At 40.7% G+C, this 23,096-nt stretch overlaps 2 long non-coding RNA genes across 2 annotated transcripts; one reads left to right on the top strand and one right to left on the bottom strand.

The window, feature by feature from the left end:
* Nucleotides 1–956: 956 nt before the first annotated feature.
* On the bottom strand, nucleotides 957–5,258 carry LOC111272950 (uncharacterized). Its single transcript, XR_002687797.2, has 3 exons — nucleotides 4,205–5,258; nucleotides 3,904–4,037; nucleotides 957–1,107 (listed from the first exon to the last, which is right to left on the bottom strand). It is a non-coding gene; the product is annotated as an uncharacterized LOC111272950 (long non-coding RNA).
* An 87-nt stretch (nucleotides 5,259–5,345) lies between these two features.
* On the top strand, nucleotides 5,346–8,480 carry LOC111272951 (uncharacterized). The gene is made up of 3 exons (XR_002687798.2): nucleotides 5,346–5,771; nucleotides 7,312–7,658; nucleotides 7,949–8,480. It is a non-coding gene; the product is annotated as an uncharacterized LOC111272951 (long non-coding RNA).
* Nucleotides 8,481–23,096: the final 14,616 nt, after the last annotated feature.

Raw genomic sequence — 23,096 nt, 5'->3', positions numbered from 1 at the left:
AATATGTTGGCAGCGTAATCATGAGAATGCGGCCATTGCGGGTTGCTATTTCACCGTCGACAGCAGGTCCCTGTGTCGTACTGTGACGAATGAAGTGCTATCATTAGATAAAAACCAAAATAGATCTAGCAAGACGCGTGTAAAGCAATGCCTGACGGCTTAAGTAGCAGGCGGAAAAACACTAACATGTTAAATTATCGGAATTGCATGTGCCCGTACGCGATGTCGATTCCGGGCCTATAGTGCGAACGATCCAAAATTACGCAGCAAATCAAAGTCATGAGGGGCAAGCAAGACTGCGTATCGTCCAGGAATTAGATTCTTTCTTAGAGTCTTTTTTGAAAATATCAATAAACCACTAGAGTAGTAGGAAATAATTGATCTATTTGGAAAGAACAGAACCGTCGTAACTGTACGTCATCGTAACGTAGCAAAGATTTTAACGAACCCTTTGTAGTCGTTCGTGCCAGAGAGCAAAGTGGCCGGGCTTCAAATAATTTACGCAAGCTCTGCCTATCATTAATGCCAACCGCGGCGAATAGTTTAACAAAAACCAGGCAGCTTGCTGTGAAGTATACCGCAAATGTAGTTCTATCCTTTTTTTGGCGCAAAAAAAATGGTGCACTTTGTATCAAAATGCGTCTAGATGCCTGCCTTCAGAATTCAGTAGTTGTTTCTTACAGCTTGAGATGTTACTTAATTGAACAGCCGAGTTAGCGGAGTCATACGTACGAAAAGAAAATTTGAATCACAACTTTCTAATCAAACGAAAAAAAGAAGAGTCAAATTAGATTATATGTAGGACCGTCGGCTAACCATCTATCGACTGCATCATTTCTTAAGAAGCTGCTAAGTGACGGTATTTATAACACCTGAGCAGGACAGAAAAGTCCACCGCTCCACGGTTAATTCACATGGTTTGAAATTGGCTCGTTCATATCAACGACAAGCATATCTCTATATGTTTTTTTATTATTTATTCACATAGACCGTATACGATGTGTCACTGGTGGATCTTGAAACGGCATTCGCTGGTCTTAATGGATCCTGTTTCATTGAATATATTTCGATTCTTCTGGGCTTTTTCATAGGGTGAATCACTGAAAACTTTTAGATCAATGGAGGTTATTATAAGATGGCGTGAAGTCAATTCTATAGACAACTGATTATCTATACATATGTATGCGCGTCGATGATAGCTTTAGCAATCAAGGCGTTTGTCCTTCGCTAGTTCCTTAGGAAAATTGTTCGGTTTTGTATAGAGACGCAAAAAAATAACAATAACGGGCTGCAAGACGGCAACGTTTCTAAATAACGTACAGCTGCTGCTGTTACAATTCTACGTTTACGTTACGATAGTGTATATTAAATACCCTTATGTACTTCCTCCCCTTATTAACTATAATAATGCCAACTTGAAACCTGTTTCGAGGCTTCAGAATCGATTGTTATCTGCATATCATGAACGTACTTCGGTCATGGCTTGGATTTGCCATATACTCTTTATGTTCTTTTTCCTGTCTTCAAGACACCAGAGCTGCATTAATCTTTGCAAGAACCTATATATGTCTGTTGGGATTGCTGTTGAGTTTAAAATCCACGTGTCATAGACGCGCATCAAAGCGCTTGAGAGTGTGTAATCGAAATATATTAGCCAAGTATTGCTTGGATGAGAAATCAAGCGGGATATCCTATGGATTTAAATTTCTCAGGATATGAAGTGAAACGGTTCGTAAAGCGGCCAAGTCTTATCTTCTATTAGCGTTAAACCCTTGGAACCGTTAGCTTATTAAGTGGACTATTTTACAAATAATTTTACTTGTAATAATGCGGAACACTTAGTGAAATTAGAATAGTTCCGTCGGTGACAATGCACAGTGTTTTTTTGTGATGACTCACGTTTAGTAGGTTGTCAAATTACTACTATATCCGCTAGCGATAGGCGGTATGTAATGATGTGTTTATAACTAAACCACAAAAGTATTTGGTATAGGTATCCGTAGTGGAAATCATTTGCTCAACATTGTACTTCCTCCCACATCAGCGTTAAGTAGTGACGGCGTCAACGAGTGGTCACTTGTTGACCAACAAATGGGCATCGGTTAGTTCATCTCAGAGTGATAGGTTACGATTTATGAGAAACGTTCACTCTGCGATGAGCGATTTAATGAGCTGTGGACACATCATCCGATGAAACACTTCGTCGAGATTGCTTCTAATGAAGAACAAACTTTGCAGATCGGTTAAGAAAAATCAAACAGCTTTACAATTGGTCAATAACTGTAAAGTTATTTGCATCGACCTGATCTATAGCGACATCGATAAAAAGCTTAATTACGTTGAGTTAGCGTTCTTCAACAAATGGTACAGTTCTGTGCGGATCGATTATATAGACCTCTATACTAAACCACCCCAAACAGTATTCGATGCCTGTTCTTTAGTTTATCTATTATAGATAACATCGCGCCTTCGCAATGGGGTTCAGATTGCAATCAAGCGCTAGCACGTTCGATTCTCCCTATATCTATGTATAGGACATGCAGGCTTTATTACGCGTTGTTTTCAAGCCGGCCACGAAAATCCTTGCGTGTTCCAACTCCAATAGGAAAAGTAATCAACTCTTTCACTTTTACCTATGCCCATTCTATGAGGTTATACACGTAAGCGGTCTCGTCGTATGATATGTCCCAAAATATATGCGAACCAAACTATCTGATAAACAGCACCGATCCAAAGATCGAATGATGAATGCAATAGTTATGCCGCGCGGGTAACGCTAGCTTGGAGAGAATCAACAGAAAAGGAACAAGTTTCCTTTGGTATACATGGCCTTCATCTCTGGTGTATAATTATTAGTCAGAGGTTATCTTTTTCTGTTCGTACCCACACCTGACCGTCTCGACTTGCTTGGCGCGATCACTTGGTAACTAGCTAAGTGTCCGTTCGATATATGCTGGATTCTAGTTACCCTGTCCCTATCTGTCGGCAGCTGCTATCGTCTCATTCATTATTCGATGGTGAAACAGCGAAACAGAGGCTGAAGTTACGGCGAAGGCTATATGCAATCATAAATAGAGGAAAGCAAATTCGTCCCACCGCAAGCATTTAGAAAAATTTTTGAGAAAAATGATTGAAGTGAACAGTAAAAAGAGGGTCTTTTTTGAAAACTAGCTGGTGAAAACTATAACGTAACGGCGTCGATCTGGCTCTGGTTTTCAAGACCAGAAAAGAAGAGTGACTCGAGGGTGGCGTCGTGGCGAGCGAGTCCAATAATGCTAATATTGTCAGCGCCCAAAGATAACGTCCTAGTTTCATGTGCGTTTGGCGTATATGTGTAGCCCAACGTTGGAGATAATAATATTAAGGAAATGATGTGCAAGACCTTTTCTAATAAATCATAGCTAATTCTAGCATGTAAAACTGCAGTGGGGTCAGGTATTTGATACTGATAAGTAGTCTTTCAGTCGTTTCTTGTTAAGCATGAGACAGATGTTAGGTAGGACCATTTTAGCTGTTTGACTTAGCTAAGTTTTTACAACGAACAGTTTATGGTTAAAGCTCAGTCCGGTTCCGTAGTTGTTCCCATTCATAACAACCATACTAACGACATCGTAAAGAACGTCGCTATTGACAATATTATTATATCGTATAGGAATGCTTGCTTTAGTACGCATGCAACGTTTACTTAAGCCTTTCGGGGGCGATTTACCGGAAAAACCACTCGAACATCGCCACTAACAGTAACATTGACACGAACAGTCTCATAGAATCGGCGGCTCGAATTACGCGTCTGGCTTCGAATATACTTTGCTTATCGAACAATATGTGACACTGGTTTCAATAAATAGCTGCAATTGTTGGATAATATATGGTCTTCAGTGCTGATACTGCTAGAGAACATACCAGAGACGATCGAACGTTCCCGTAGATCCGCCTTTCTAGTGACTTGTACTGTCGCGGTCTTCGCTCCCGACAGAATGCCGTGTTTAGCTATGCTATGACAGCACAAGTTAGAAATAATCCAGCGCACTCTGTTCCTACAGATTGGTAATATGCAAAATGCATAACATCAATCTTGGTACGTATACCATTATATGCATGTTCTAACAATAGATGATAATGTTTAAAATTTCATTTTTCATCGATGTAAGCTTTACCTTCGAAAACGAGAGTTATGTTAGTAACACGGTTAGCGCGCACTTACCTCTCAGTTGCAAGATACTACTGGGTTTCACGGCGATGTCTGGTCCTCTGTCCGCGCGCATGACCCCGCCTTGCATTCATTTTGAGCCTGTGTGCAGTTTAGCTAATGGGAACGAACAGACACTGCTAGAAGTTCCTTTCGTGGCGGTCACTGCTGCTGCTACTATTTGAGTGTATGGCCAGAAAGCTATTGTGATCTTAGGGTAACGAGGGCCCCGAGTGTTGAAGAACTCACTCTCCGCCATATATACCTGATACGACACGAGCAACGACCGCTAACAGCCGCCGTAGCAGCAGTCGATAACAGTGCTCCTGCTGGAGACTGTCGCGTTCCCTGGTGGGCTCTAGTTGTGTCTGTGTGACACGCAGTGTGGACTACTGGCCTCGGCCTGCGCGGTATTTGTGTCTGACATAGAACATGTCACCGATACAGGATAAAGGCCACCGATAGAGAGAGGCAGAGAGTAAGGAACTTTGTTTGTCGGCTCGGCTGGTCAGTCTTCACTTGGTTCGTCGGCTGGGAATGCGATATGCTGAGCTACTAATGTGATTAGGTGACTGGTACCGGCTGATCGCCTACTATCAGACCGAGTGGGTATTTCTGTATACCCGTGTCCGTGTGTGGTATCTTATTCGTGTTGTGCGTGTCAGTTAGCTTTGGCGTGTGCGCTATTTGTCCTGCTGGTTTTCGTGGCGTGTTGCGTCTCGTGTGAATAAATACATGGTTGGCCATCGTGAGTCCAAAAAACATCGAGCGGTGTTTAGACAGAGTTCCAATGCCTCATCGGTGAGCTCCACGTCTGTGTAGTGGCTAAAGCCAGGGAAGACATCAGATCGCACCTAATACCTCGTTGTTCCGACTGGCCTCAAAGAGTCTGCCCATCTGCTCCGGCGACTTTTCAGCAATCGAAAGGATAGAACGAAAATCCTACAAACAAAAGAAACCTCAAAAGCAACAATAACATCACATCAAAACCGGTCACCTATCAACCTAGCCCACACTATCAGCAACAGCAGACAGCATGGCTCAGACCGGAACCCGGAGTCTGGCCCTGTGCAGGTGAGTACATTATAAAATGGCTCAATTTTGTCCGCCGTACATCTATTAATTGATATAGAAGTCATACTAAGATTGTGCGACCATTCGCGCACTGAACCTATTCGGTATACATTTAGTACGTCAATCAACTCTCGGGCGCAGTCATCCGGGACCAGTTGCCTGTTCATGTTGTGCATCGGCGGCGGTGTTGACCAGACGACGGGTCGAAACAGCAAAAAAAGCTTATTGGTCTCATCGGACCAGGTGAGCTAACATGTGGTGTCCTGCATCCCACAGAAGCAACCACCGCACATATGTACAGTGCAGCTCTATTGTAGAGCATTGGATGTCGAGGCCTGCCAATGAAACCCCTTGTATGGCTTCGTTGCTGTTTGCTTGGTCTGAGAGGGCTGCTTATCTCGGAGATACGATGGCCCAGTGACTATTTGCATACGCTTGCGTAGTTGCTTAATATACCTAAGGCTCCGATCTCTACTCAGATAGAAGTTACGAAAGCAGCCCACAAACTGTAAGTGTGACCTCTTTCGCTGTGTCTAATAGTAATTATTGGGTTGATCACAGCTCTAACCCTGAACATGTAGCCTTGCCATCGCGACGACTGACCGACTCCTGACCAGACACTGATCCGCGTGAAAGAGACCCTTTATAGCCGTAGTTGTAATAAATGACGATAGGATTAGATGAATTATTTTTCCTGAAAGCACTAGCGTGCTCTAACTGGGCTTTGCCGGGTACAAAATATGAATTAAGTTTACACTTAGTGGAAGTAGTGGTATTAAATGTATCGTTCGCTTGCGCATCCACAACGAAGGATGGAGCGTAAGTTAAAGTGAACGGAGTTTTTCTGAAATTGTGTTTTATTTTGTATGTGGAATTGCCTTGTTCCTCTTGTTGGTTAAGAGCATCTGTGACGTGACAAAGGTTAGACCAATGCATCTGATCAGAAATAATTAAAAAAAGATCATATTCAGGAAACATTACTATATATGTATCTAGCATATATACCTATTTGTTTACATATTTACAAAGGGTTTTGTTGATATTAAAAACTAAGGGTTTAATGAAATTCTTACCTGGAAAATCCTTAAAACACTTTTGTTGTTGTTGTTGTTGTTGTTTTTATCTAAACGACGCGCATGCTCCTCAGCCTTCATTTACCTTTTGTTTTGATCTAATTTAACATGCTGACCCTGTAAACAGGAACTATGCGAAAAAAGCTCAATAAAGAGCCAGGTCTTTTTTTTTCAGTCAAGTCCCACCTAATTCACCAGCTCAATTTCCTCTACTCAAAGTCAGATAGCATTATACTATCTTAAAGCGTTCGTTCGTAACCCCTAGAGTAAACTCCGTCTCGCGGTAGCAAATGTGTCCGTGTGTGTATCACCTTGTCTAGACGGGAATACCAGTGGGGAAATGTCGAGTCTTCGTATTTATATTGCTATGGATTTTCACTGTCATTTCATGCGGCGGCTCTATGTTTTTTACGTTCGATGGTGGCTGTGCTGATGATAAAAACAATAACGCCCTTTTCAACTAGCCCAGTGCGACAGTAGCGTTGTTTTACATGGAGAGCTGCTAACTGCAAAAAGATCAAATGCTGTATAACTGGGTAAAACGATATCATCCTTTAAAGTCATCGAGGACGACTGATCTAACAAGGGTGGTTGTCGTAAAAATTTGTTAGCGAATTCGTGTTACGGACCACAGTGGATGTCCTTTCCTCTTAAAAGTACCCTCTAATAGGTGACAAAATGAATCAAAGCATTTGTGCGATTACGATATGACGCCAACTTAAGTCTTAGGCAAAAAATAAAGGGGGCTATCCCCTGCCTTTCCTTTGATGGCCTATTTGTTAGATAACAAAAGATACAATGTTGTAGGCCACGAAATGGTTGCTGTCCTTGCTGATACCCATCGCCACGATTACTCGCTGTGACTCCGCTTCTTCGCCATACAGCATGATAGAACTCGATTAGTCAGTTACAACGGTTTTGTTGTCACCAAATTGAGAGGAATTAAATATCCTTGTGAATTGTCCCTTTACGCAGGCCAGTACGCGTGAACGCCCTCATTACTACGAAATAACACACTGGTGACGGCATTCAGAATCTACTTTTTCGGCGGTTTTGTGCAAACAACTATCATTGATCCGATGATCCAGTTATAATCCGATTATACAGCGCATATTGATTTTGCAATATATCTAATGTTAACATAGGGTACCAATCCAGCTAAACAATTCTAGCCCTACGTCTAATACATAGTTATATTAGCATGTCGCGTGGCTCAAGGGACACTTCATTTACGAGATCAAGCTTCACTACGCGACGGATTTCAGCGACGGCCCAGCTGTAATGTTGTACACGGTTTATATGCCCAGGTCAGCAGTGGCAAGGTATCATCTCTTTGCAGCGCTTGTGTTGTACAATAGAGTGTGACTAAACAACTGAATAACTATTTGATATTAAAAAACACTCTGCGAGCATAATTATCTCATATAATTACATAGTTGTACTATTGGAAACTAAGCAAAAGTATCTATGATAACATAATACGAGGTGAAGCAAAAACGGGTACAGCCAATCGAAAAATGATTCTTGTTTGAATATCTGTTGAATCCCTGTTTAGAATCACAATATGTTCGCCCATCTGGGTAACACCTCATTTTGTACTTCTTTATTATAGGTCCTTTATGTTCCTCGTAATCTATATGATTAAAACGTCTCTCATTCGGGTCTCGATAGGGGTATATCGACGGTCCAAAAATGGCATCAATCTAGCGGTATGACCCATGCATTCCCGGTTGGGTCACATACTGGCCAGTTATATGCAGATAGAGAGAATTCATTCGCATAGTTCTTTTGGCAGGCTCTTGGCCTGCTATTGAATCAGGTGAAGGTCGTTCATCAGCTTCGATGAGAAAGGTCTGCGGCCGTAAAACACTGACTTTTTAGTGACTGGAAGGCTTTGACTACTCTATAGTTTTATCATAATTTGGCAGACCAACTTCAAAATGTAGCTCTTCTCAACGAGAAAAGGGTAGGGATACTCAATGGCAAAATATTCATATCGTGTAGAACAGTTTAACCGTGAGAATATGAACATTTCTCCATATGCTACTCTTATAGGAAATTAAATATTTATTAATGTAATAAATTGGATCATGTTGGTAGTGTTTCTGTGCATCATAAACGATACAATAAAAATGATTGTACGGTTTTCAGGTAATGGGAACTATTCTTTCTCACAACTCGAACGCTGTGGCCGAACCTTTTGTTTAATTGTATCTTTTGTTTTTATGTTCGTCACATTTGGCTTCTCTCCGCTACGTTATATGGCTTAATGACCAAATTCACTTATCTAAGAGAGAACTTTCAGCGTTTTTTTTTATCACGGTCCAACACAACGTCGTATGTCGTAGTAATGAACTTCTGTGGTCGCAATGGGTCTACACGTTATTACTAATCCTCGCTCGAATTTTTTCTCGGAAGACATCGCTCAACCCATCAATTATAATGTTTTTAACCTTAAATCTAGCTTCTAATCTTCGTGCTGCAGATTACAAGAAAATAATCAACCCACCAAACCTACCTGGACATAATATCAGCCATACTAAGCTACAGAATCGCTTACCAATAAAAGTAAAGCCTTTTCTTTTTGAACAATACCAAAGTACGGGTCAACTTAATTTTGAGTAATAACCTTCGGTATTTCGTGCTCACTGTACGTATTTCATTCGTATCATTTAGTCCATCTCAGGGTAATTCAGACGGGTTTTTCTCCTGTTCAAATATTGTTCGACCTGTTGTGGAAAACAGACGGTTCAGGTCCTTTTGGATGGCTTTGCCTGCGACGGGAATCTTTTTAGTAACAGAAAACGACTGTTGGTTTTGCAGACGATACCGCCAATATTCGAATAGGTATTGCTGTGTTAGGCGCCAAGCCTATAAGACGAGACGGCTTTTTTCTATGAGCATAGATAGATCCCTAGTTTTTCGTTTCCCGAATACAACGAGATTTTTTCATTGCGGGGTAATATATTTTAGCATTGCATGACCAAGTGGTATCAGCAAGCTTTGCTTAACTAGTCCTAGGTGCGTCTAAACGTATTACGTAGTGACGGGAGCTGTACGGTATAAGGAGCGTCATGGTTGAATCGACTAAATTGAAAAGCGTAACTTTATTATAAGCGAGAAGAAAATATGATTAACCTTCCTGTAACATATGAGAATAGTTACTACAGTTGTCTCAGTATGCTGTGGCCACACTTATTTCGAAGCGATGCCGGGTCGTAGATTTGCTCTTAAGACTAATGTTTCTAACATCATTGAAGTGAGATAAGAGACAACATGGCCGTTTATTTTATACAGTATATTGCTCTATTTTTGAGCAAAAGAAGTAGGGACGAAGCGTGATCTTAGTGTGACTGATACTATTATTATTATATGCTTGAAAATGAAATATACCCGATATACAATATCGTTTTATGTATTGTTGACATAATTCGCCGACCCAACATCCGTTAGCGGTTGAAGTTAGACCTATTAGGTGGTAGACTTATTTCAACTAGGTAGAGGCAGTAGCAATCAGAATCGGATAAAATAAGAGAAAATTGAAGGTGTCTTTGCTCGTGCGACAGTTTGAAGAATACCCTCGTAAGCAACTGTAGAAAGTTGACAACGATTAGAATTGCCCGTCTCCGGTCAGCTTTGGAAATGTAATTAAAAGCCCATTGATGTAGGGTGTATACATAACGTATCTTGGATAGACTCTTGGATAGAATATTTAAGATAACATGTTTAGCGATGTGTCGGTTAGCTTGGATTAATCTAATGGACAGAGTTAACTGAATGTACGGCATCATCCACCGGTGAAGAATAAGTTCATTTCAGCTGTTTTTCCTTGCATTTGCTAGCAACACTGTTGTATGTTAAGAGCTAATTACTGAGTGTTTCAGACTAACCTAAGGTTTGCGCCAGAACGGGTGAACAGAACAAATATCGAAGATACACAAGTTTGATTATTCAAAAGCCTTGAAAATATGTGGCCCTTAATAGCATACCATTGATAGCTACTATATACGAAAAGCTATGGAAGAGATAATGTATAAAAATGCAATTTCGGACGTTAATAGAGCCGCTATACGTCATAGTGATGCAATTACAGCTTTATACTAACTTGTCATACACACGCAGCCATGTACGCCGCACAGGTTCCCCGAAATGTGACCGTTCAAGAGATTAAACTGTCGCAAGGCACTCTTACTATCTGTAACCTTTTGTATAGTACAGCCATTCCAGCTGAATGGGTCACTAAAATCATCACATATCTTTTAAAAATATAACATAACGAATGATCAAAACCGTAACTACACAATGATGGCGCTGCCGTTTTACGTTGGGCCTTACGAATTATTACGACTTTACTCAAAAATCCTGTGAATAATTAAAAAAAAATTGGAAACGTTTACAACAGCTATTGTCGCACGGTAACCGATACGGGTCTGGTCGCAAGACGAATTATTTCAACGCTGTACGCTATCATTTACCCTAAACGAAACGAAAGCAAAATCGCGGCAGATTGTAAGACGTTAACGTCGCACTGACCCGCTATGGGTGTGTACTATAAATAACGCATGTGTTATGTAGTAGCGAAAATTGCTGATTGCATTTGAAGATGCTGATCGGAATCATCTATCAATTCAGGTGAGTGGTACGGCGCCGACCTCACCAGTCGTCGTTAGCCTTTGATAGTAGAGCTACCGAAGGCAATAGCAGAGCATAGACTAATTGGTTGCTAGCGTCTCAAACAACAGACGGACGCGGATCAGACGCACAAATTAGTGCCTGTGTAGTCTTATTGCTTATTGCTGGAAGCTTCTAGCATCTTTTTAATGGGCATTTCTTACATAACTTATTAGTTATCTAACTAGTTGGCAAGCTGCGGTGTTGGTCAAGCGCCGTTAAGACAATAACGAAGGTTGAGATGTCTAATAGAGTTCTTGGTCTTTCACACGAATTCGCTTACTAAAAAAGTGTAGGGGTATGCACGTTGGTGATCGGCAATAACGGGGTACTTTGCACCCCCAAGAGATCTGCGGGAAATCAATCAAAATGTTAGGGTATGCTTGTCGTTTCTAGTGTAGAATAGTTTCTCAATATGCTTAAGTTCTACTGTAGAACTTAAGCGTATTGAGAAACTTATTTCTGTAGTGGAGAGCATGATTTCCTTCGAATTTGTCATCCGATTAGAGGGTCGCAGGCACGTAGTGGAAAAATTTGTTTTTTACGAAGTCTTTTGTTTAGCATTCAGTAGAACTCTTAAAAGTTTTTTGTCGGATGTTGTTTACGTGCGACAGATCGAGGAGTTCGTAAAGTCTCAAAAATAAAACACTTCAACAAAAATGACAGTTACTGTTCACATGTAGTCACAGGCCCATTGAACAAACAGCTTTTCAGACTCCCCGCACATTTATTTCGAAGGAACCGTTCCATCATGCTCAAAGTTATCTTAAGAAACTCTCAAGATTGAAAGACGTCAATCCTGCTATGATTTTCCACTTTAGTGAACAAATTATTTATACTCACAAGTCTATAGCTCTAGCAGGATTAAGTGCTGCCACCGGCCTGTCAGAGAACGTTAGCAGTAGCGGGGATTATCTTTTGTAGAAAATTCGCTTAAAACGATCGGTATCATCGATCGTCATCGGTTGGACCGAACGACGATGTCTGAAGCGAGTCGGTGAAGGGATCGGTCAACTATGCCTAACCAACATTCCGAATAGCTCCGACAGTTCAAACTTTGACAGGGATCTCGGGCTGAGATTGAAACGAAGCTGTCCGCAGTTTAACAGCGTATTCTGTTTTAGATCGTTTTATCGCGTATGCCTTACAGTTTTGATATGGTTTGAATTACGTGCCTTCGTTCGACTTTTATGTAGCATTTTGATGCTGCTTGTTGACGGTGGCCGTTTTTGGCAGAGCGTAAATCTACTAGACTATTGTTCATTCCATTTAGCATTATAACATTGGGGGTTTAGCATATGGTTATATATTTGATCTCTTTCAAAGATTTTAGATAGGTCTATACGTTAGATGAAATTACGTTGAAGAATAGAACGACGTGAACGCTGATTACTAGAGTAAATCATAAGGAAACTGAATTGACTAAATACCAGAGGTAGGAATTACCGCGACTAGATATCTAGAAATTGTTTGGATACCGTAAATCTGACGAGTACAACAAGCACGCGATAGACGGGCAAGAATTGTACCTAAAATAGATCATCAGATATTTATCATTATATAATAGAATATGATAATAAAGTTTATTGTTTCGTTGCTGAATTGTATAGAGCTGAGGCCGCTATTGAGGCTGCTCACTATAATATTAAATCGCTAATGGATTTCCTAAGTGTTGAAAAACCATATCAAACCATCGAGGTTAATTAAGGTTTCTATTTACTAGATCTTTGTCTGCATTTGTAATGAATCTAATGCCACTACGAGAAGTCTGCAAGAGTCAACCAAAATATAAAGAACCATCAATCGTGGCGCTCTATGTAGTTCTGATTAGCATTTGCTATCTACACTCCCCTAGGTTCGCTACATTGTGTTACTGTAGTATATTGTATTAGATGATAAAAAAAAAAAGTTAGTTGGTAAGCTAAGTTTGAAGCGACTATTTTAAAATAATATTACTAAATTATTTTAATCGATAATATTGTGTATTTTTATATCATTATTTTTACATATTTATTATATATCTTTTCCACTGTAGAAGGTGTGTGATTTCTGGGCGAAAAATTATGACAAGTAACTTTTGCTTTTGCATCTTTCCCTCTAGCACCGTCAAGGAAATCCTCTGGCGATCGAAATAAATGGTAGCTCCAATCTGGAATACACATGTATCCGTTTGAAACTGTAAACTACAAAGTTCTCTGTTTTTACATGTTTTTGCTTGTTTTTTTTTATATGTTGTTTGACATTGTCATGTTGAAGACGACGATCTTTACGTTCTCTAACTCTAGTTGAGTGTTTATCATTTTGTAAATTGTCGGTGGAGATCCGTTTCGCCGGACGGCAGCAGCGGCAGCTGATAATACACGATTTCTAAAAACATAGTATCATCATTATCGGAGTTTCCACGGGGCTTTGCCGCGGATTGTGGACTGTTTTCTCATATGATTGTTGTATCTCATCAACTTTTTATCAGCTGTGATCAGCCACCTTAGAAATGGCTCAATTTCGGTGCATTTCAATAAGGCTAGATGGAAATACAATCAATGTTAATTGCTGTGGCACCCAAAAAACGAGCTTTTTATCGTAGCGGGCTGTCTGAAAATAGTTAAAGATCGCTCGGTGGTAAATGTTTAGTTCCCGGTCGATATCATAGCAACTCGATCTTGCCCAATTTTAGCCGCGATAATTTCATAATAGTTTTTTTTTTCGCGTTTGCCGAACTAGCACGAGAAGCATTTTTTACGTAAAAGTTTTCAGGACGAAAGCGACAGGACCTCTCTGGGCCGTTTTCCCGATAATGCATTTAAACCATAAATACCACCAATTTTGTTATAGGTCTGAACAGTATTTGCGTCTCTATCGCAATAAAATTGGAAAATAGCGAATCTGCGGAAATTTGACTTACATTCAAGTCCAAAAAAAGTATTATAAGATTTTAACGCAATTAGCACTGTCAAATCTCAGCTCTTAAATGAAACCCACGCCGGCCCGACACGATTCATTCTACCTGGGGTATGGGGTATACCACTTCGAAGCTATTTGTCTTTATCGATTTTGAAAGTAGAAATCCAACGTAAATGTTGCAAGTAGCAAAAATATAATGTACTCTTTTTTATATAGAAAACTATTTCAGTTAGGTGGTTTCACTTTAATTATCTTGATAGACATCTGCACGCGCATGCATTATGTCACGCTTCCACTATCGCCTGACAAGATGGGGGCTCTGAGACGAGTGATGGGGGGTCATTATGTTATCATGCGCCATCGCCACTTGTGGCTATAATTATCGGAAACGTTTCGTTTACTTTTGAAGGTCAACTTGACGGTTATTACCTTCACTTAAGGTATTCTATTTTATGTCTGTTGATGTCGACCAATTATGTATTATTAGGTCAGCTAGTTTTAGCGAGTTTTGTAACTCACGATTTGCCGGTTCCTATTTTTATTTGAAGGTCTGCGACGTAATGTTTATTGATATATTGCTACCGTTGTTAAAGAACTGTCTAGTGTGGACTCTCAAGAGCCCATATATATATAGGGCTTCGATGATATGTGCACCGAAAATAGTGTTTCTAAAATTCAATATTCAAATATTTATTTGTTGTTGCAAATGTAGTTGAACTTCTATGGGATGTAATAACTTCCTATAGGCCTAAACACTTTTGTAGCTTCTCAAACCCAATAAGGACGAGTTAATTAAAAACAAAATCAGGACAAACTTGGGTCTAATTTCACACTTCGAAGATTGACGTTGGTGTGCTATTATCAACGATTTTGTATACCATTATTATGCTCCTAACGACCTACGGCTTCCTATGGAGGCTGGTCTCTTGTTACGATTTTTTTCAATTTCAACAAAGTGGCTTGAGTTTCTATCTCGTCAAACGTATAGGTGAGGTGGTACTTCCGTCTGTCTTGATGGCCCCGTTTAAGGTCTTCAAGAACATAACATGAAAACTACAGAAAGAGGTCGTTCTCCATAAAAAAAATGGCAGCATTTATATTTGTTATACTGGATTTTCAAGATGCGCTGCGGCTATGCTCCGCTTAAATCAACGTAACAATAGTATCAGATAAAACATCTAATCCTATACTAACTAATGCAAATTTCGATAAACTCGCAGACAGTGAGAGTCTATGGAGACTACTATAACGTACCAACATGATCGGTACTCATGGTAGTCATAGCCGTGTTCTTAGCACGTTTCAGTCCCCTTAACGACCGCAGTGGAGCTGCAGCTTTGGCGCGGCTGCTTTCGTCCATGGGAAGGCATAGGGACTGCTGATTTGCATATATGCTCACTCGGCAATTCAATGCAGCAGACAAATCTGTTGAATGGTCGAAAGATCATCTTGGGGTCGCTAGTACTAAATAATCAGCACGTAGATATCGAAATTTCTTCTGTTTTTCTCTCGCATTGGTTTGCGACTACCCCATCGATGTCTACCGCTACCGGTTCGGGTACCTTCGCGGCTGTTTACCGACGCCTGCTTTCGTTCATCAACCGCCAACGCGATAGTAGTTTTTTTCGTCGTCTATGTAACTCTTTTGTTGGTTTATACTATTACCATAATCAATTGTTACTCCGACGATCTTTGTTCCCGGCATTGCCGTGGTTACATATCAACACCAACTGATAGGGTTTCTCTTTGTATAGAATAGACGACGAAAAAAGCTGTTATACGTATGCGTGTCAAGTGTAAATATGCCTCGTGAACTATCAAATATTGCTCAACACTTATTTCACTGAACATCTTTTTCTCGCTTTTCTAAAATGTCTTTTACCTACGTTTGTTTTGGGTCAAAGGCCATTTTTAGTAGCGGCAATTCGTGGCGGAGAAAGACAATCAGCATTGGTTTAATATATATATAATGTTAAATCAATGAGTCAGCGCTATATATTGGCTAAACGTCTCAATGCTACTACGATTCTATAGCAGGTTTCGTTAACAACAAGGCGTGTCTTCATCCGACAAGATAACCATACATATATATACACATGTCAGTTAAAATATAAGGCTACCCTATCGGAGGAAAGCATGCAAGACATGCTTTGGTGTTAACGAAGTCCGCTGTAGAATCATTTAAGACATATAGCTAATATACAGCGTTGACTTCTTGATTGTGATAGCACATGGTAGAACGACGACGTCCCAGCTTAGCGACATCAACCAAACAAAAATCTCCTATGCCTTTGAAAAACCAACAAATGTGGAGCAAAATCGAATACGAACCCTTCGTCACTATCGCTCGTAAAACCCCGAGAAGGACATGACCACCGGTTCCTGGAGAAGATTAAGCGGAGAGACAGCTCCAAGTATGAACGTGGCGTCGCAGTCGATAAACAAACGTTGCTGCTACATCGTTTGTTGTGTGTGTACGTATGGTGACCCTCTGTCGTAGTCCTATCGACAAAAAGCTTGTTTTTCTTGGTTTTCGTAAAGAGACGCACTAACGCCCTATTGTGTCAATGAGCGCTGGCAGTTGCCGGGGGCGGGAGCACGGGGGAAATCGGACTAAGTGTCATCTAGCTTTGGCAGATTTGTTGGCTGTGCTTTGGGGTATATTGGATTGGTTTGTTGATGAAAGAACCGACGGACTAGACTCGGCATAACTGAGTTACAGCACGCGCCGTAATGAGAATATTTCGATTTGACCGTTTTCAACGAACATCTTTCGTATCAGGTCGCCTTTTGTCGTCAGCTCAAAAGCTCTGGTCTATTGATATAACTATCGTTTGTCTTTAATAGCGTTTCAGTTGAAAGCGATCGTCCGACAAAGAACGTTTGGCCACTAAAAGGATTTGCTTTGAGGATTGAGCAGGAATCATTTTCCTTGGTCCTAACCCATTTGTACAGATGAGACAGAACTTCTACGAGCGTCCTATGCCTACACTAGTCTAAAGACGTTATGTTGCCATAATGATGTACGGATCGTGTTGTATGGAACGAGCTTTGTCCACTTTGGATATGTTATCAAAGCCCAACAAATGGTCGGCTCTACCAATAGCAAGCAAAGCTCATTACTTAAGCTCTCTTTCGCTTGTTCCAACATACTCTTCGTCACGCAATAAACGCATATACACAGCAGGCCTTTTGCACAAGTGCAAACGACACGACGACGAAGAAATAATGGTATTTGTGATGTAACTAGGAGCCTCAGAAGGGGGTGGTCAAACGGAGGCAGGGTCTTATATTCGGGGATGTTGCCAAAAAATGGTTGAAATTCGTCCTGCCGCCAAAGAGTGCGGCACCGATTGGAAAACGTTAATCAGTTGTTTCCGTACCGACAACAATGACGACCCTGCTCCAACGTTGTCACTCGTGATGACAGCGGCTGGTAACGGATAGCAGGGTCGTGTTTAGCGTTTGCTCTGTGCCCGCAATATGGCGATACAGGGACGCGAAAACAGTAAAGTATAGCACCACTAATAATAGGAATCGATGGGTTTGCGTCAAGACTTCCGTGTGCTTTGGGTGATGGCTGGCTAACTGACACTAATCGTCGTATTGGGATAAACACAACAAGCTAGCGTTTATGATGGTAACTCCAATTGCTAAAAAAGGTAAATTTGTTGACGAGCTGGCACGAACGTTTGAGCGACGTGCGTTGGGGACCAGTGTTTTTTGCCACAGTTTAGAAAAAATATATTGATATAGGGTTCTTGTAGGAAACCTGACTTGGTCACAGGGCTCTTTATGTTGCCATTGATAGTGGTCCGACCGCTGGGGGATTATTTCGCGCCGAAAAAAGTAGTAGTTTCGTAAATTGCAATCATCTTTTTTCGTTGATTCAATATATTAGTATTGAAATGTTTTGTGTGTATTGATCGTCAGACACATGTGGCAATGTCGAAGATTAATGTAGTAGTTAACGGTGTTGACTCGCATGAGTGTTGGCGAAATAGTTATATAATAATCATAATGTTAACGATGACAGAAGATGAATTTACTTACACAGGAGCTACTAAGGCAAACAAGTATTTCGCTAATTTGTGAAATGCCGCCATTTCTATGAAAGCGGTACGGTTGTCTACCGCGTTCATTCAGTACCATCTCCATAAAGTGGTCACAAACAAGAAATCGAAATAATTAAAAATTTTCAGTGAACTTACACCTGATGTTAACCTATAACAGGAAGAGTCACACTTACCGCACGTCTTCAGCAATAATGTGTTTTTATCTTGTCTGATTTCACACTTGGACTTTAATGTGTGTGTATGAACACGCTGTCAAAGATCTGCGTGAAAATGATTGTTTGGCGAGTGGTTAATAATAAACAAAAATAATAAACTACTATCAATTACGAATAGAATTGATTTTTTTCCTAGGCTAAGATGAACCTTCAGCAATGCCGTTGGTTTTTTACGTTTCCACAGCAGCAACCTTCTAAACAACATTAAGCATTGCCGAAACTGGATTTCTGTTTTCCAAAATAAGGTAATCATGTCCGGCAATTTTGCCAATACCATTGCTATAATCGATGACACAGTAATACGCGTAAGGGCTACAAGTGAAAAGTTTTTTTCAACTCGAAGGGTTGTTAATTACGTTGGTTGCGCCATTCCCGTATTATGACGAAATTTCCGCGCAGTGACCTTCTAAATTACATTGAGCCAGGATTTTTGTAACTACTGGATATTGAGGGATATACATGTCGTAACACGCTTCTCTCATTTCTTTAGCTTGGTAGACTTCTCGTAATTATTTGGAAATGACCGGAAATCCATGGGAACTCCGGCTGGATGTTAGTAGTTAGACCATAGCCTGAAAAATATCAAGGCATGACTTAGCGGAAATACAGCTGATATACCTTGCTTTTTATACAAAATATAATTTCATAGAACTTAGTATCATGCTAGGGTCCTCACCTTACAGGGAACCCTAATTTTTTAACTCTGCATGACTGAGCCCATAGCTGTTATAAATTTCTCTTCATTGGCTCTGCCTTAGACTATTCGCTGCGGACGCGTTTTTCAACCTTGATAAGTCAATAATCTATATAGCTAAACATCATCGGTTAGTTAAGGTGAGAACGCCCTTGTCTAGGTTTCGCATTCGTTTAGCGGGCAAATTTGCCAATTTTTTAACTGTAAAGTCAAAGCATTGCCCTCTATCTGACCCACTTTGATCTAGTACACCACAAAATTGCCTTTACGGTTTATTTACAAGCTGTGTCTATAATTGGCATTCGCCTCTTTCGTGTCAGTTTTATCAGCTTCATTTGCGGCGTCATCTCAAAGGAATATCGGAATTCTGGCGGTCTTCCGCTTCCATCTTTTACGTCGCCTTCCTGGTCACTCATTCATAACTAACAAAGACGAACGAGAATCGACTATTAAACATGTCTAATTACCATAGATATCGGTTCATTGGAAACGGCGGCCAGAAAACACTCGAGCGCTGGCTGTGTTTTAATTCCATTAAAGTATCTGTTGTTTGCTTTTACGTCTCTTACCAATTCAGACTGCTATGGTTGGATTTATCCAACCATTATTATTTATCCAACCAACGTTCACAATTACCTCTATTTTAGATATGACTGCTAATGTTGTGAATGTTATGACAGCTGACGCTGTCCACTCGTGTTGATATGACGATATATCCAAGGTACAGTGATCGGCGCCGAAACGTCCGCGCAGGTTGTCTAGTAGTTCGGCGCTTTTGCTCGCAGATAGGTTTTTCCAACTACAAGATTGCTACTGCTAGCCGCGGCCCACTGCTTCGACTACTGTCAAAGCTTCTCACGTTTGCAAACGTTTGAACGGACGAAGTTGAAGTTATCGTTAAAAAACGCTCTTGATCCACTCCCCCTCTCTCTCTCCCTACATCGTCCGTCCGATCGATGCATGTGCCTCCGTTTTGGCGGCGTAGTTCTTCTCCTCTCTTCTAGATGTGAGCCACGTTAATTTACATCAGAATGGTGACGTTCCTTGCCAGGCGAAGAACTGAGGCATGGACCGCTCGCGTCGCCAGCAGCAGACCCAACCGTTGCCATCGCCGCCACCGCACCTATTAATTCGCTCCCAGCCTCATGCCAAAATTGCCGTAAGGTAGTGGCTAGTCGCGGTGGAACAGCTCTGAAAAACTGCAAAGGGCAGGGTGAAATATCGTCGGTCGCGCTCCCATGAGCTCTCCCCGACAATTCTTCTCGCCTCTTGCAGCAGGAGCGAAAAAAGGCGGAGCACCCACTCCACGAACACTGCGGCCGTAGCGATCTGAATCATCACTACTACGAGTGGCAACTACGGGACGTTTTGCTTGTGCTTGTATTACATTGTCTGTACCACTTTGCTACTTCTGCTGCAGGCCCAAGCGACGTAAACGACCGTTTGACTGCTACTGGCAACAAATCTGCACTGGGCGACTCCAAGGCACTCAAAACAGCTGAAATTTCTAGCTCTTAGCTTTAATCGAATGAAGTACGGTGGCTAGGACAGGTCCTTTACGGCACAGCTCTGAAATTAGCCGTGCGCTACAAGGAAGTGTTTGTGAGTGTGAGACAAGACCATTGATGCTCTAGTAGGTAGCAGTAGTATCAAAGATGGAGGTGTTTATGTAGACTGAAACTGGTGAATTTAACATTGGTTATATTGCCGGTAGAGCATCAACGGAACTCGTAGGTTAAACACATCACTCTTGAACAGTGATAAACCGGCTGGACGTAATTCGATGAAGATTTGTGTTACTCGCGGTGAAGCTGCTGTAATACTCGACACAATCTTGCTGATATCTGTTTATTAACGACCATGTTTTTGGATATATTTGGCCGTATCTGATCACAGCAAGGTCCGGTTGCAAGTGGAACAAATACAGACGATCGAGGTCCTGTTAAAAACTGTACATACAAATTTGGAACGTTCAGTGAAAGTTCTTCGCCGCGTTTTCGTTCCACTTTTGTTTGGATTAGCTATACAGTGTCCCCTCCATATACTGCTAGCGTTTCCTTCAAAACGTAGTACCCGGTGCAGGTGGCTACAGATGTTTCGAATGTGTTTCGCGATGGGAAATACCCCATCGACGCAAAAAGAAGAAAATGGAAATAATATTATGGATTCGTGTGAAAACTGCAGCAGCTGCTCATGCAGGTGGGTTGCCCATTCGAATTAGTGGTGTTGGTTGATGTTGCAAATTAAAATACGACGATCAATTTAATGACACCTAACATTGATAAAATACGCTGGTGTAGGACACGAACGATTCGAAATTATTCTATTGACAGGTACCGGCTGGTGATAATAATAGCCAACTAGATCTTCAGTTAGTTGAATTGTAAGCACGTTTCACAGCGGTAGAGCTCTGAAAATAACAAAACTAGATCTTGTATGGCTTATATATACATAAACATACAGGATTTAGTTCCGTTATGTATATAGATGTACCATTACTACCAGTAATGGTTGAGAGTACCAGTAAAAGGTCGCCGATTTACTTTTTTTTGCTATTATGCTATTATTATTTTGCTAAAAAGTAATATTTAACGACTTATTTTAGTAGTTAGTTACTTTTTACTACTATGTGAATATTGAACGGCATTTTGGAAGCTTCGAGCGCCCTCACTAATAACAATCCTTTAATAACAATAATAATGAGAAATAATCCTTACACAGTAGGTGACTACTTGAATCGAATACGTCTTGTGCTATTTCTGGTGTTTATGATCAGCAACTGTGAGAATCAATTATTGAAAAGGAATAATAACTGTGTCGATTTCTGATAGTTGAAAAAATGTTTTCACCTGTTGGCAGAGGCGTTGGGTACTAATTTGATACCAAGTAGATTGAGTTTCTAATTTCCGTGTGCTTTGTGGTACGTTTTAGGTGGCAACCTTAGCATTCAACTGAAGCATTTGGCGCGCTGTGAGCCCTTAACTCCTTATGGTTGTGAGTGCTGCTAACTGACTTGAGAAAAATACTAAAAAGGAACGATTTAACCTACGGCGAAATTTACATGCTGATGAATTTGTTATCGATAAAACGCTTGCACTTATCCCTTGTCTTCTAAAGGCCGACCCGTTGTTGGACTTGTGACGCGACACTTGTCCATTATATTTGCTATCGACAGGCCAAAAAAGGCATCGGAACGTATGATTTTCACTTTGCCAAAGTTTTCTTCTCAAAGACCTTTCATTTAAAAAAAAAAATGAGAGCGGTATGAGTGCTAAAAAGTATGGACACTATTCTATGTTACTAAATGCTCGCACATGGCGCCAAAGTTACAGGAGTCTCAAGTATTAGTCCATGAGTAATGTACCAACAGTTTCGAAGTAGACAAGAGAGCCTTAAAAACAAAGCTTGTCGTCCTAAGTAACCTACAGTAGCAACCTGTACAGATGAAAACGTATAAAAAGCTATTTGCTGGAGGATTATCGATTCATCATCAGGGTCCATCGTAGCGTGCCTAACCATTTCGCTGGAGTTACGTTCGACTGTAGAAGTAATTCTGAAACGAGAAAACGTTGTGCTAAAAGGCCGTTCCAGACTTGTCCGTAACTGCCCCAAGAGAACTCTCTCTAAAGACTCACCAATGGCGTTGAATAGCAGCGGGAAATAGGAACAAGATCCTTTTAGCGCTGAGCTTTGAGGCGGTCTAGAAAAAACAAAAGCAAAACTAAGCTCTGCTGAGTTAATCAAACCTATTAGACACGACTTCTGATTCTAAGAAAGTTGTTGGGTTATAGAAGTCGGTTATGGTTGAACGCTCTTCTATATGATATTAGAAACCTACGGGAGTGTAAAATGCTAATTCTTTGATTTCTCTTTTTTTACTTGAGGCATTTGGTGAAGGTAGCCACGCTATTAGATTCATTATAAACTTAATTTTACTACATGGTGCATACAGGCAAAATTAACAAATAATAAATGGGTAGTAGTAATGGACCTGTTTTTTGTCAGCCGTCCCATGCTTCGACATAAGTTAATAAATTCACGTCAAGCAGGCGCCCCTAATGATAACAGTAAAATATATGCTATATTTTTACAGGTGTGCATGAAATCATCCAAGAAAATCTTCTCTATAAGATTATATATATATATATATATAAATTTCAAATCAAAATAAAAAATTTCAAATCATGTTAAGAGCTGTTATAT

This window comes from Varroa jacobsoni, unplaced genomic scaffold (assembly GCF_002532875.2).
Source record: "Varroa jacobsoni isolate VJ856 unplaced genomic scaffold, vjacob_1.0 contig03962, whole genome shotgun sequence".
Lineage (NCBI taxonomy): Eukaryota > Metazoa > Arthropoda > Arachnida > Mesostigmata > Varroidae > Varroa > Varroa jacobsoni.
The sequence above is the reverse complement of the archived record's forward strand: the minus strand, read 5'-3'. Positions and strand labels throughout refer to the sequence as shown.